The 14,130-nt window shown below is 38.6% G+C and overlaps 1 protein-coding gene across 4 annotated transcripts in view; it reads right to left on the minus strand.

The window, feature by feature from the left end:
- The window catches only part of LOC140340048 (uncharacterized), a 115,703-nt gene that overhangs the window by 94,585 nt on the left and 6,988 nt on the right, over positions 1 to 14,130 (minus strand). The window contains exon 1 of one of the 4 annotated variants that reach the window (XM_072425020.1): positions 243 to 528. The exons of the other annotated variants lie outside the window; for them this stretch is intronic. The gene's annotated coding sequence lies outside the window, so the exon portion shown is untranslated. Of the gene's footprint in view, positions 1 to 242; positions 529 to 14,130 lie in introns of those variants that run through there. 4 annotated transcript variants of the gene reach the window in all.

The following is a 14,130-nucleotide window of genomic DNA, read 5'->3' on the forward strand; positions in this document are numbered from 1 at the left end:
TAGTAAGCAGCTAGAGAAGTATTTAATGTACAGCGCTGCGTAATATGTTGGCGCTATATAAATCCTGTTTAATAATAATAATAATAATAAGGGATGGCTTGTTTTAGGACTTTTTACTGCTTATTAAGAAAATGTCTACAGACATTTTAATATCCATAGTTTGGGCACAAGTAGAGTTTAAAGAGTTGACTCAGACTTCATAAAAGTCTCCTAGGCTGTTGTAAGGGCCATTTATGACTTACAGTTGGCCGCAGCTTTGTACCGCAAAGTCAACCACACTCTCACGCAGTTCCGGAACCATTCTGTGCATGCAGTTTTGCTGCAGTTGCAGCATTGTTCCAGGAAGCAACATTTTATTTCTGGCTGGGCACTTGCTTTTCCTCCTCTAGTAGAATAACGACAATGCCACCATAAATGTAAAAACAATGTTTGCAAATACGAAGGCCTGTGGTGCGGTTTGCAGCTCCTAGGCATGTGGCAGCAGTTTGCTATACTCCTGGGAGCAGTTAACTGTGTTGTTTTCAATCCAAAGTGTTAAAGGGGCCTAAAACGTCTGCTCCATGCACTTTTCTATCGCAATGTTTGGCAGCAAATCAGGATTTTTTATTAGCCAGTCAAGCATTTTGCAATCATAACATTTGTTTACCTTTGTATCTTAACCTGGACTCCAATCAAAACTCTGCTTTTTGTTTTGGACAAAGGTACATAGGTTAAAGCCTTTCTGGTTGTTATTACTGTGTGTCGCCACTGAGGAAACTTATGCTTACTGATAGGAAATCTCTAAAGACAGCAAAGGCAACAACAACATACAATATTTATTATGCGTTTCTGTCCTGTGACCTTCTACTGGTGACCACTGGGACAAAAAGTGAGAATAAAATCTCTACAGTGGATTTACAGACAGCAATTAGAACCTGCCAAAAGTTGTAGTCTTTTCCCCGCTGCACTTAAAACTACAAAAGGAAACCAATAATAGAGTTTACCTTAAGTTGGAGATTTATTTCTTCATTTTGAAAACACAATTGTTAACGAGTACCAGATAATACCATTACACAATAAACCAATGAACTGAAACAGGAAGACAAACAAGAAAACCCGATTGGTCAACAGCTGCTATATCAATCATTCAAGGTCCTTTTTAGTTTCTGGGAGGTTAAAAGACGGAATTTGTTTGATCAATACAGGTAACAACTTTTCTTTTGTTCCTGTTTCTTCGCTCACATATTTTATAAACAGGCCTCATATTAGCTACAGGATCCTGAATTTTTATTTCATAAGAAAAAAAAAAAACAATCAAGCAGATGTATAAGGAAATTGCAGTTTACAAAATGTGCAGGGCTTACTCGTCAATATAACATTTTGTATATATATTGGACCAACCTTTTTATAGTTTGTTTTAGGGAGAGGAAACCAACACCAGGCGCATTGTTTAATCACTGGGATTTTGCCAACTGGTATTGCAAGAGCTATTTTGCAATGATCAAATCAAACATATCAACACAAAAACTATGGAAAAGCACATAATAAATAGAAAGTTACAAAAGCATTTTGTACATCACAAGTATAAATATAGTTTGTAACCCCTTATATTTATGTCTTATTGATTGATCAATTGGAAGAATACAATATTTTAATGCAATGTTGCAGTATTTAGGTTTCCAATGTCTTTATTATGTTGTACATTTTTATAGCCTCATCTCAGTACTGGAAGAAAGCCAAGCAGACATTGCAACTGAAACATTTACATTGCGTATTTTAACCATTATCAGTCAAAACACATGTATCCTTGCACCATAAAATGAATGTCAGCACCAAGATTGGTTTGAGCAGCTTCTACATTCTACATTAACTTGTCTACTGGAGTCATGTTCATACTACCAGTGCAAAATATCATAAGTGATTGTGGGATTTATGAAATGTGTGATGAATATTATTCTCTGTACATTAATACATTGTTTCTTTACCAGATCTACCAGTATTACCAGAAACTACAGCTTCTGTTCAGTTCTAAAACTAACAAAGACCAGATGCAACAGGAAAAGCAATAACGTGTATGTAAAAAAAACTGCCACAAAATTGTGGCTGACACACAGGCAGGACTTTAAAGCAGAATTAAACTAAAAAAGCAAAAAGTTGTGAACGGAGAAGTTATATATTGTGTAAGGAATGGACTTATGTCTCTGCAATACCTGCCTGTTCTCAGTGTCTTGCTGAATGTACAACTGGTTTCACATGCACAGCTCAATGTACGATTTTGGAATAGTTGGCTGCTGTAAATGAATGGACTCCATTCAGCCTGGCAACCAACTTGGCCAAAGATCCCAAACATGGAGAGGTCCGGGTGAAGATGTCACATGGACAGTGGCCATTAGAACATTTCTTTTTTTTTGCCCAGAAGTTGTTTGTTTTAATTTGGAAGAAGTCATCTCCACCCGCTATGGTGGCATACAAGGCCATGTAGTGGGTCAATGACTGGAATGCTGGGGCTAGTTGATGCTGGATGTCCTCAAGTTCTATCAGATTTGCTGCAAATTCTAATGAAAATTGTGACAATCTGACAGTGTACAGTGAAATCAGAATAAGAAATGAGGAGGCTAAAGATTGGCTTGAACCTGAACTCCAGCAAAACTTTTATTCATGAACAGAGTGCTTATGATTTAAAGTCTTTGATAGGTTTACTTGCTGTGCCTTTCTGTCACAGGGTTCATAGATGAGGGGAAATTTCCTAAGAGTCGGAGACAGTACTAAAAATTTTATATATTTCTATAGCATATTCAAAAGTTTTTTGGCTGAAGCTAAGGTTTAATCTTGTTTTTCAGGAAACTGCAAATTTCGGTCATCCGTGATTAGCAAAAAAGCCAATAATGTGCTATCTGCAATGTCCTTCAATAGGTTTACTAACAGGGACACTTTTATATGCAGCAAAATAACAGATAATAAACAAAATAATAAACACACATCCAGACTATACACTTATTTCTATGTCCATATGGCTCGGCAAGGAAAATAGAGTTTGATTTCCTAAACATAAAGCTATCTATTGCAGATACCCACAATTTATAGGAAATACTATACCATGTGTGATAGGGTATCCCATTGCTTGGCTTGGGGAGTCTTGGACTGGTGCATGGATGGGGCTCGCACAGGTGATCTATAAGTACTGGTTAAGTCCCGGACATGGAACGGGTGGCCAAGGATCCCTCCCAACCCTCTGGGACACTTTAAACCGTCTTTTCAAAAAAGCCAATTGTCTGGCAGAATACTACACAATTCCCTAGAGTCCTTAACAAACTAAGCGCCTTACCCTGGGCGCTATATACAATAGGGCACCATGTTACACACAGTAAAATTCTCACTATACTTTGCAAAACTGCTAAATCTACCATTTGGCTATACACACAGTTATTTTAGGATTATATAGGATTAAAGAAGCTGTAAATAGAAGATGTATTTACACAGCAAGGACCCAATTGATAAAGAATCTGCAGACTTAGATCCATCCACTTATATCACTGAGCATGAAATGTTTTAAATCCAGAAAATCCACTCAAAGACCAAGGGAGTTGTTTTAATCTGTGAAAAAGTAAGCAACGTGATCGGTGATGTGTTTCTGCAGCTAACGTCTAGAAAAAAAAAATCATATGCTTGGGCTGACTATTCACCATCATAAAATAAAATGGAAGCTGCGTTCAATTAGAGGAAGATGCTTCATTTAACATAACTATAGGTCAAGATTCAAGAAGGGAATTCAATTAACCCAATGTAAAGAGACCACAATAATATACTAAAATAATATAAAAATAACAATAATATACAAAAAGGTTTGTTTAACCAATGAGAAGATGCAAATGAACGCAGATATCCAATGCACAGCAAATAAAAGACTAGCTGCTTCAGTTTCACTGTCGACATTCTTAGAGAAGTAGAATCTTCTGTGGCCAAAAATTATGCAGTTTCAGTAAGCTCTGTCATGTTTTTCATACGTAAAAGTTTCCAGACAAATCCTCTAGAGACCAGGTTGGTATTGCTTTTAAGCATCTACCAGGAAAGCTTGAAAGTTTAGGAGATCACTTACAGAAAATAAACAGCTGCAGCTAAGAGAATTATTAAGTACATGGTAAGTACCACTTCAATAATCCCTGCACGTTGCAGAGAACTTTTCAGTAACTTTACCAGTCCACTTCCACCACCTCCCAACTTTTATTTTATTGTAAAGACTGAGCTGAGACAAGTTTCGGCCCTCTATCAAGGTTTTCTTTTTTGCTGTTTTTGTTCTGGTGACCACTGGCGTATCCACAAAACAAAGGGTTAGGAGAAATCTTTTAATGCAGACATCTGTTCCAGGGACTTCTGAGAGAGGAATTAAATCTAACTTCTTGGTACATCTCCAGAATAGAGAAGAAACATGTCCTAACCAAGAAGAGAGGCCGCTGCAACAACGAGGAAGGCACCTTTCTCCATATATTGGGAGCTTTCCAGTACTGCAAAAATTTTGGTACAAAAATGACACCAGCTCTAAAAACAATTTATAAACAGCTCAATAAAGTAAGGTAAGGTAAAATAGATAAACAGCACCAAAAATGTTCAAAAAACAATGTTTTGTGTCTAAGACAGAAGTTTTGGTGAAATACATTGTCAAATATATGTGGAAGCTAAACTTCCTCATCAAGCCCCCTCTGTAAAGTGTAGTCAATAACGCTAATCTATGAGAGCTTCATTGTGGAACATATAAAGCAATAAAAAAATAATTGAGAATTGGTATGAGTGAAGAACACCTATTCCCCTGTTCTAGTCTGGTACAGGTCTGGCACACTCACTGCCATTCTATTCTTTGCAAGCCAGGCTGCATTCCTGGGTAAGGCTTTGGTTGGAGTTTTAGAGGAACCCTACAACTTAATACAAATACAGCATTTGTGTATTTTTAATGTGGTTGCGCTTTGCTTGATGTATTCTTTACATATCACTGCCTATTAACATTTTTCATTTTTTTTTTAATAATTTGCCTGTTAGCCCTAAAAATAGCCAGAAGAATTAACCACAGGGTTTGCCTGTCATTGCATTCAAGTTCAGGTTTTGCAAATTTCAACAGGGCTTCCATAAACTGAACCTAAAAATCTTTGCTCATCACTAGCCTACATAACAGCCAGGTAACTAGCAATTGCTAAATGACAAGTTACCAATGGCAATCTGCAGCTTTATGCCAGGAAAGCCTTTTTTAACGATATTCCATTAAGAATAGACAGTATGTGTATTTAACATATTAACTGCATGTTGTTGACCTGTAAATGCCTCTTTTGTATAACCACCCAAATACTCAAAAAACTGCTAAGGGGTCTTGCCATTTTGGGTGTGATGTCAGCATTACCGGTAGACACAAAGCTGTATAGCAGGGGTGTCAAACTCTGGCCAGAACGTTCTTTTTTTTGGCCCCCAAAGGAATCCTAAATATAAATTAAAGCTGGCCTTCCGCTGCATAGAAATAGCGCCGCTACTACAATTCCCAGCATCACTGACGCGTATAGACCAGCAGGCGCTCTGCCTCTGTGTGGCCCCACATTGGACTGTTTTATAGACGCAAATAATCCGGGAATTTTAGTAGCGGCGCTATTTCAATGAAGAGGGAGTTTCAGCGACGGGCCACTCATAAGATTTATCTCCGCATTGGCAGCGTCTGGCGTTTCCAGCACTCCACCTCAGCTGTACTTTTTCTTGTTACTCCAAGGCATGGACTTGAACTATAAAACCATCAGTGACAAAATAAGGAACTTCTCTATTTTTAAGGATCTACACATGTATGCACATGAAAAGGCATCACAGTCATTTTTTCAATCTGTATTGGGTATCCGAATGTATGCCAGAGTGAGAGGCATACTCCTGAAGTCAATATATTGGGGAACTCCCAATTGGTGACCTGTAAAATATAATAAAGTGTCACTGATTGCAACAAAAGTTGCATAGGTCAGACATTGTTACTTTGAACATGGCCACAGTCAAATAGGTGAAAGTGGGTGTCTGTGAAATTAAGAGGTGCTCTGGCACTGTAACTAAAATATTGTGGGCTCCTTTAGTGGAGAGGTGATGAGTGGGTGAACAATATATCTTTCAATTTTATGTGTCATTTGTCCGAGTATCGCTTTTATCTGTAGACACTGATTGAATGGAGATCCAATGTGTGCCTATTAAAAAAAATGGAATTCTTCACAAAGTTCTGTATGTGTGTGTATATATTTATGGTTAATTTTTTTAATAATGTAATAATAATAATACTGCAATTGTTATTAGAATATAATAGAGGCACACGGCCATCTTTAGAATGCAGAACTACTCTGATTTCACAGGGGAAGGGCAATGGCTGTCATAGACTGTCTGTGTGCATTCCAAGCTATAACATTAATTCACTGTATAATCATATTGGGAACCCCTGACTGAGAAAGATTGCAGGTGCTTAGTTATAAACATCTGTTTTCACCTTCATTGAGGGTGAATACTTTTTGAGCTGTCAACTTTCACTGTCTCTGCTCAGATTTTTACTCCTGGCACAGGAACTAACATACTAAATCTTTGGTAGACTAGGATTAAAATGTAACCAATGTCAACAATTTAATAAATAAGTAGGTATTGAGTTGTGTAGTCTGATAATATCTGACATATCATTCTTTATCCTATGTACTGGAAACTTGTGAAAACTTTTGGTTCATGAGTAACAGTGATAGTAACTGCGTGGGCATGAACATACTGCTCAACCCACACAAATTATGACCTTTGTTCACTTACTTTTTTGTCATGTGAGTTTTTTTTTTTTTTACACTTAAAACATTAAGTGTGGAAGTCTTTACACATTAAAGTCACAACTTAAACCACATCTTAAAGATGGTCTACTAAAAATGGAAACTATCTCAAGAACATTTTTATTTGTCATTAACATCAAGTAAGACCATCTCAAGTAGAAAAACATCCACTATATGTATTTTTATGGACAACGTTCCATCATCCAAAGGATTTGTTATTCGGTGGGGCCAGTCAAAAACTCCCTGTTCAAGTATTGTGAGTGCAGAACTGAGGATACAAGCATTTTTATACAGTTTAGAAACTTGGTTTGCAGTGTTTAATTGCTGCTAGATTTGTTATGGTCAGAGGATGGAAAAGCAGTGTGAGTACCCATAGAGAATAAAGTAAATTCTTATGAAATGGAGTTTAATTTTCTAATATTTTGCTATCCTGGTCTCTCCATTCCCCTTCATTACCATGCTAATAGGGCCCACATGTTGTAAAAAAGCTTCTTAAGCACATCACGGTACCTTGTGCAGGCCTCGTGCCAAACACTCAAGGTAAAGCCCACATATGTTGTTGGGTCACATACAGAACAGGATTTTCATAATTTTCTAACTATTTTTTGTTAACCGTTGCTTACAGAATATATTGCTGCTTTGTGTGGATGCTGGCCTACTGGAGTTATGAAACCCTGGGCCAGCTGATGTTGGACATTCTCCAGCTAGTAGACAATATAGGCCTTATCTGACTTGTTGCATCTTTTATTGCATTGTAAAAATTTCATACTGTGCAGTGAAATCAGAGTAAGACATTTCAGTAAAGCAGAGGAACCTGTACAACTTTGGAGTTTAGCCTTAGGCATGGTGTGCACCTTTGATGTTTACTAATCCTTTGCTGACAGCTACTCTTCCCTTCACCTCCTGTGTTATACACACAAACAAAACTTAAAAGTAGATTACATCAGCTAGTAACAGTGCTGAGTTTTCAGTCCTTTACAAATCAGTTTGGGAATAATTCCACAGTCCATAGTTTAAAAAAAAGACTCCAGGCCAAAGCAACACAGCTCCTTAGTGGAGCTCACATCCAGCCTTGTCTGCAGCCTACTTGCTGTCATTCCACTTCAAAGGCCTAGTTTTCCCTCATAGCCCATCTGTGCCATTTATAGCCAGACCTCCTGTCTGGAGCCAAACTCCAGTATGTGCCTGGATGGAATGGGAAAGCCAACCCAGCTCCTTCCTTCCCATTCCACAGTCAGTTTAACAAACTAAATAGCAGTAACCCTTGTAGAGTTGCTCTTTATTAATTCTGGACCTTTCCCAGAATACCCCCTCAGTGTTCTCCCCAACCTCTTTTAGTCGGGCGCACCACCCGGCGTTTTTTTTGGGTGGTTACTTAAGCGTTGGTGCTACCACTCAGCTTTAAAAAAACTTTTGGGTTAAACACTTCCCCCTAATTTTAAAGAGCCTATTCTCTAAATAGGGGGAAACATGCCTTCTGCCCCATCCCTGCGGTCCTGTACAGTCCCTACATAACGTTTTTTGTAGCCAGTATGGTGGCAATAAAAGACAATACTATACAGCAGGGGTATCAAACTCTAATACACAGAAGGCCAAAGTTAAAAACTTAGACAAAGTCGTGAGCCAACTTTCAAATTTATTGAAAAAATTGAGGACATTTTTCCTTCTAGATATAAACCCTTTTTCATATGGAAACAAAGAGGTTTTGCTTCACATTCAATCTGGAACAAGCTTATAATAGAGAAAGAGGCATACATTTTTTTTTTTCATTTTATTTAAGAAAAAATCTTATGCCTCTTTCTTTATTTGTAGCCTTTTTAAATTTCAATGGTAACCTTTTTGCACAGGCTAACAATAATAACACAATATCTGGCCCCACAGAGATCACTAAGGCACTAGGCATTGCATGATGATTGATGTGCACTATATGGAACACAGTGGGGAAACGCCATGAAACTCACATCAGAGAGTCAACACAGGAGGTACGGTATGTGTGATCAGCTTATGATATGAACTGCATGACCTATTACATCCCTGATTTATTACTTCACAGTCTAGTACAGCCTTTCTTAACCTTTTTATTATGGGTGAACCCTTGAAATAATTTTTTAGATCTTAGGGAACTCTTACCAATATTTATGTTATGCCCTTTTGATGGTACATTAAACCTGGTGGTCAATGGGATGAATGCCTTGTACACTGTTAGCTGGAAAAAAAGAATGTCACCCTTACACATATACAAATAGATCATTTGTGTCATTGGTAACTAACTTGATAAGCACAAATTGTTCATTGCTCAAGAAACCCCCTGCAAACTCGGAAACTCGGAACCCTGGGCTTGTATCTTTAAGCCAACACAAAAATCTGTACTGGGTGGAACAGTCAATAATGTTAAAAACAAGTATATAAGTAAATATTTGTTCCTACAAACAGGATTTTCCTCCTTAGTATGGTAAAACCAAGTAGGAACAAGCAAATATTTTACTGGACTCGATATACTTTAACCTAAAAAATACCAGCATTGTTACATGAATAACACATAATCTTCACAGACATCAAAGCATATGACGATTGCAGACAATAGATATGTGATGAAAAGCCCTAAGGCAAAAACATGAATAAAGCATAAAATTGAAGTTAAGTGATTGCCTCAATCAAATCTTCTTCATAATCAATTCACCAGTACCTACATAAAATTCTTTAAATGAACGGCTAGGAAACAATATGCGATTGTAGTCACCTGCCCAAAAAAAAGAACGTTGGTCATTAGGAGTAACCTGCCAGAGCTGGTTATGGGCCACTGTAAGGTAGTGTAGGTACCCGAATCAGATCTGTTATAGCCAAACTAGAACATGAAAGGAAGAAACAATACAAGAAGCCTATCAGTTTATGTGTAGAAAAGCTTGAGGTTATTACTGTGCCTCTTCTGGATTGTTGTCCAGTCACAGGCTGGGTCAGTTCCAGGATGAATTGTGCTCATAGGTAATGGTTAAATAATGCTGCCCAGCACAATAATGAAAAAATGCACATAGAGGGGTTCTGGAATGGCGATGGAGATTTAACAAAAGCTAGTTTTATTATCTCTTTATCTTTAAATATCTATTTTTGTTCATCATGATATTTTTGCTTTGAGTCTTGCTTTAAAGGGTACCTTAACTCAGAAATTTCACTTTACTTAAAAGGGTAGACAACCCTTTTATGTAGGCTAAAAAATTCTGTTGTTTTTTTTTTTTTGTAAGTGCAACACCCTTTTTTGTAAAAAAAAAATATAAAAAAAAGGGTGCAGCACCGCCCCCCAATTTTTGGCCTCCTAGGCATCCCGGGAGGCTCTTGGGTGCTCCTTCTGCGCATGCCCGAGCATTTTGGGCATGTGCAGATGGAGCCTTTTCGCGCAAAGAGAAAAATTTGCCGATCTCACGCATGTGCAGTGAGATCAGAAAGTTTTTTTTCATCCTACGTCTTCTGATCTTGCACCTGGGTCGGGTGGCGTAGGATGAAGAACCAGGAAGCAGAGGAGAAAATGGCGACGCCCAGAGCGCCGGCTTCAGGACAGATGCCATGATGACGTAGGACCTGATGCAGGACACCTCCGGATCGGACTGCCCTGTGGGATTGAAGGTAAGTGTACTATTTTTTTTTTTTAGGCACTTTTTAGTTTAGTTCCTCTTTAGGAAAACAGAGGCTTTTGTTGGAAATTGGCAAATATATGTGAAGCCACTTTGCCACATCAAGATACCCAACATAGGCCAAGTGAGGTCCCCATTTCAAACTTTGCCTAACTGGCTGCCATTTCTCTTTTTTTAATTTGGTGCAGGCATACACATGAGAAGACACTTTGCCATGTCAAGATACCTATTGTAAGCCAAGTGAGATCCCCATTGATAACATGATCTGAATGGCTGCCATTTTTATTTTTTATTTTGGTGCAGCCATATACTTGGGGGACTTGACTTAGCTGCTGGACATGTGTACCTTAAATAGGGCTACCTCCAGATAAACCTGCTCTCAATGTATTCTTCCCATATACATCATCAAGCTCTTAGATAGTTTAGAGTCTGAACAGGATTACAAATCCTTTATAAGTGCAGTACATCTGGTTGTTTGCCCTATGTTCAGCTTTAAATTACTTTGATCTGGCATGTCTAAAGGAAGTGAAGTAATTGAACTTGAGTACTAAAACATCAATGTGACTTTCAATGATGGCAGGAGCCAATGAACTGTATAAATACGATATTATGATAGAGAACTAAACAGTTTACAAAGAAAAGATGCTGACGCAATACTATAAAATGTCACATAAAAAACACTGTAAGAGCAATTTTGCATTCTGCGTGTTCACAAACAGAGCCAAGTTTTAGGATAATACATTCAGCGAGGTGGCCTCCTCAACATTCACCTTGATTAAAATGCAAAGGTAAGAACAATCAAATAACAATAAAAATAAAAAACCTAAAGTAAGACACAAAAATTTATATCTTGCAGGACTGGAACACCGAGGAGCTTGTTTTCAACATTTGCTCGCACACTCCCTTACTTGCTAGGTAGACCCTAATAGGCTAATATTTAACCAGCGGCACAAAAATGGTAATGTCAATGTTATTAATAGTAAAAAGATCAGAAGTAATCCACCAAAAAGCCTTAACACATTTTTCTAAAGTTTCCTACAGTCAATAAAAAATGGGCTGCCAAGCAATATTTAATGAAAGTTGGTCATACACCAAAGCATGTTCATATTGAGTGTCACACTTACCTGGTCCTCACTAAAGCACAGGCTTCACTCTCCTGCTCACGCTTGCAGTTCTGTAGCCGGGCATACCTCATTTTCCAAGCTTTATCAACTCCATCCAATCCGCAGGCCAATCAGGAAATAGCTTCTTGATCAGCCCTGGCTATTTAGCTAGCTCACAGACTGTATCTTATGTTTGTGCAACGTGTTTCGAGACCCTAGTTCTGTGAGCTAGTTCGTGTTCACCTGTGGCTAAATTCAGTGTTTCCTCTGTCCAGCTCCTGCGTTAACCCCTCATTGTCTGGTCTGTTGGTTCCCAGTCAACTTCCCTGTGCTGTTCCAGTGTTGCTGTCAGTCTGTGTATATATCTGAGTCTCCTGTTGCTTCCAGTGTCTCCTATGCCCGCAGTGGCCCCGTGTCACTAGTGTCTGTCTCCTGGATCCCTGGCGTGTGACCTGACTATCTTGTTTGCTGACTGTTTCGACCCCAGCCTTTCTCGTCTATCCGCCTTGTGATTTTGTACCGTGCTTGCCCACCTTGGTGTGCCCAACGACCGCAACCTGGCCGTAACCAGTGGCGCAACATCCTCACCATCAGAGGCTCTGGAGAAAACCTGGTTACGGCTTAGACTCCGCGCCGTGGTTCTTCTCAGGGCTCACACCACCTCCATACAAGCCGCAGCGCCCCCTAGTGGTCCTGTCTCTCCGTGCATGACAAAGGAATAAAGAAGCTTACATCTATGTAGGAGAAATGGGAAGAGCGTAGAAGAAAATTGGGACAATTGACTCTCTTAAGAGGAAGAAAAATAAGGATCTGCTAGTTAAAATGTAGCCCTTCAGAAATCATACGGCAGGCAAGGAGGAAGGCTCAATAATAAAAGTGATTGTGTTGCATCAGATCTTGGTTGTTATTGCTTCATGTAAGAAAATGAATGCTCGGATCTGGCTGCTGAAGGTCACAGAATGTATTTTTATTTTTCTAAACAATCTGTCTTACTCATTTTTTATTACCACTAATCCTTCCGTTAAGACATAGTCCTAAAAGCTAACGCTCTCTTGATTTGTTCCCTTAAACAAATAAAAAGACTGACCTATAAAAACCTCTGGTATTATATTTGTAAAAACCGAATTAATGTTCTTGTGAACGCTGTTGTCATAGCAACACAAATTTGTTTATTCCAGTTAGCTAAAAGCGTAAATGATCACAGAACTAGACGTTTGGCAGAGGGTGCTGAATATATTCCTCCTGCCAGCAATGCGCGAATTCCCTAATCTGATGGCGCTACCCTCACTAGGAACATCGTCCTCCACAAGGCAAGTTTATCTAATGAGTAACATCAACATTTTTTTTTTTTTTAAGCTGGAAACAAATGTCAAAAATTAATTTAACGTAAACTGCACAAAGTTGTTTGTGCTGCTTCAATTAATGGTTCAGTTGGCCTTCATGAGATTTTAATAACCCTGCCTCAGAACCAACGCTGGAGGTAATTGTAGTTTGCAAAATGTTGGAAAAATGATTAGATGAAATGCCACTGTGGACATTAAACATATGTTCTGTGTGTGTGTATATGGCTTTTTTGTTATTCTCTATAGCCCTGAGCCACATCCATGTACCACAGCAGAGGCACCCAGCAACACAGAGACATCAAGTACTGAACAGCACAGAGCAGGACCAGGGTGTGGATTGGTGCATTAGAGCAATAAGTGGGTGCAAAACTAATCTGCTGAACAAATGGGCTGTGCTTCTGTTCATTAAAGGGCATTTTCTTCCCCCTCAGAGTAAACTAGGTTTTTTTTGCCTTCCTCTAGATCAAGTATGCCATTGGGGTTTTATATCTGAGATATGTTTATTTTCCTGGTGAATAAACTTGACTTATTCTGAAAGAATTCTATGAACTCGTCTATGAAAACACACCAATGCATGGGAGTAAAGATTTCTGGAGATGAGCTTTTTTTTGCAATGTGGTTTATCCCTAAAGGGTAAACATTCACTAAAACTAAAGTCACCCTTTAAAAAAAACTGTATTAGATCTAAGAATGCAGAAAAAGTATCATTATATAGTAGCTCAAAAATGAACACACACGTCCAAGCATCAACCTTCCTTCATCCTTGTTTCCTCCAAGAATAAAGGATTTTTTTTTCTCAATACTGCAATGGTTATGACTTTGACACAGAAGATTCTATTTGGAAACATAAGCCATCTGCCATCTGTAAAGATTTTATTGCCATTGCCCATTAGCAGCAAATGAGCAAAACTACACCATTTGGCTTATGTAAACCCTAAGTGACACCTAAGAGCCAACCTACTGATAATATGTAGAGGAAGACCAAAGCAAAGTTTTTTTTCCTGATATACTGAGCCAAACAAGCGTACAAAGTGGAACTCAAGGAAAACAACTTAATACACTAATCAAAAAGATATAGGTTTACAATTTTAGCTGTCCAAACATTTGTTAGTGTGTTTGCCCATTCGTAGGATACACATACCTGTAAGCCAGGATCATTACTCCAATGTAAGACGGCTTTTCTCCCCTGACCGCCAATCTAAGGGGGCTTTTCTCCCCTGACCGCCAATCTAAGGGGGCTTTTCTCCCCTGACCGCCAATCTAAGGGGGC

Source organism: Pyxicephalus adspersus, chromosome 10, assembly GCF_032062135.1.
Source record: "Pyxicephalus adspersus chromosome 10, UCB_Pads_2.0, whole genome shotgun sequence".
NCBI classification, from domain to species: Eukaryota; Metazoa; Chordata; class Amphibia; order Anura; family Pyxicephalidae; genus Pyxicephalus; species Pyxicephalus adspersus.